Raw genomic sequence first — 2081 nt, 5'->3', positions numbered from 1 at the left:
CCTGGTCTACAGAGTGAGTTCCAGGACAGCCAGGGCTACATAGAGAAACCCTGTCTCGAAAAACCAAAAAAGAAAGAAAGGAAGAAAAGAAAAGAAAAGAAAAGAAAAGAAAAGAAAAGAAAAGAAAAGAAAAGAAAAGAAAAGAAAAGAAAAGAAAAGAAAGGAGTTGGATATCACAGCAGGCAAGGTACATCAAAGTATCTGACACAAAACAGAGGAATGCCTTCAAAGGACTGGCAGGAACCAACTGGGATAAAATTCAGTGTTAACAACTGGGATCAAAAGCAGCCCTACCTAAGGTCAGCTTAATCTTAAAAGTCAGGAGCAAGGGCTTCGTGCCCTTTATATAGTTCCAATTCTAGTCTCTTGTATAGTCCACCTTCCACCTAGGCCATTGTAAATTCCTGTGTATGGGTGTAACTCAGCTATCTATAGTTCTAAGTATCTACTCTGGTTCCTCCTTAGACCACAACCTTCCTTCTTCCTAGATAATTGTAAATTCCTGCATATGGGGGTAACTTGGCTATTATTCTAAGTGATTGTGTGGGGGGACTTTCTACTAATAAGTAATGTAGTCTGTCATACCTGACTTTAATGAAGATTCTAAGTATACTTTGCTAAGCTTGCCCTGAGATTTCTAACTCTTATCCAGTAAAATACTGTAAGAAAGCATGCAAGACCCTCCACACTATTGCAGGGACAAATCTGGGGCATTCTAGCTATGGGAATGCTAAATTTTCAGGAAACTAAGTTTCCATAAACTTTTCACCTCGGGACTGTATCCAGGCTTTTTGACCTGCCACGTAGGTCACTACTGGAGTGGATGTAGCATCTCGCCATGTGATAGCTCCCAATACTATAAGCACCCATTCAGTTAGAAACAGAAGCAAAATTGATGCTCTAAGTGACTTGGTCAAGGTTCTCTAGCCTGTGAGCCCAGTTGCTCAGGATGGAAAGACTCTCCCTGCCTCTGCTAACCCTGGTGTCCTTGCTGTTGTTAAGAGAACAAAAATAATGGGAAAATACCACCTTATCCTGTTATATGTGCATCTTCCTGGATGCTTGCTGGGTCTCAGGCTACCACTTGATTCCACATCTACAGCTTCATTTTCATGACTTCATCTGATGCTATTAGCATGCAGACAGAGAGGTGCTACAGATGTGACCGCAGGGGCTCAAGGAGACTGAGTGACTTGTCTAGGGCTGCAGAGAAGTTAGTGCCAACTTCAGGGTGATCATCAGAGTCTGACCCTGGAGGCCCAACCCCAAATGACAGAATTCATCTCACACTGATATGCTAAGACCTTCCCATTCAGTCCTTGCTTAGATTGGCGTGTGTCTCCAATCAACTTGGAGCACATACATTAAATTTTTTGCCTTAGGTCCCCAAAACCCTGGTTGTCTATGCATCGCTTTGGCCCGGGTTGATCCCATGCAGAACACATGACCTGAAGGATCTCAATACAGGGACTTGGATCATGTCTGTGTGGATGATTCATAAACTTCCTGGTTGTTCTTGCATTTACACTATCCCAGCCAGCCTGGGCTGACATTTCATTTGTTTCACTAGTCTGTACCCTTGCTCCCTAAAGTGCAGGTCTGACTCTGCTTGACTTACTTTCTGCCAATGTAGTCTCCCATCTGTGCATAAGTGAGTTTAATTCTAAAGCCCCGACACGCCAGCCTTCTGCGCCTCCATGAACTGTGCGAGCACGGTTCTGCAACAGTGCTTCTGGCTGTAACAGGACCCTGGACAGCTGTGTTGTGCTGGGATTTCTCCTCTCCTCTTAGCACAGTGTTTATCATTACCTGCCTGTTGCCAATTCAGCATTGACAACAAGGATGCTGCGGGCCAGGAATTTGGAGAAGGCAAAGCAGGAATCATTCTTTTTTTTTTTTTCCCACATGTGAAGTGTGAAGCTTCTGGTGGGAAGACTTAAGTTTGGAGGTACCTGGAGGCAGACATGTTACTTCAGTGTGTGTTTTACCCCTTCGCCCTACTATAACAAAACACCTTAGGCTAAGTAAATTTCTGAAGAGTTATTCTCTCTCTCTCTCTCTCTCTCTCTCTCTCTCTCTCT

This window comes from Mus caroli, chromosome 15 (assembly GCF_900094665.2).
Source record: "Mus caroli chromosome 15, CAROLI_EIJ_v1.1, whole genome shotgun sequence".
Classification (NCBI taxonomy): Eukaryota; Metazoa; Chordata; class Mammalia; order Rodentia; family Muridae; genus Mus; species Mus caroli.
The sequence above is the reverse complement of the archived record's forward strand: the minus strand, read 5'-3'. Positions refer to the sequence as shown.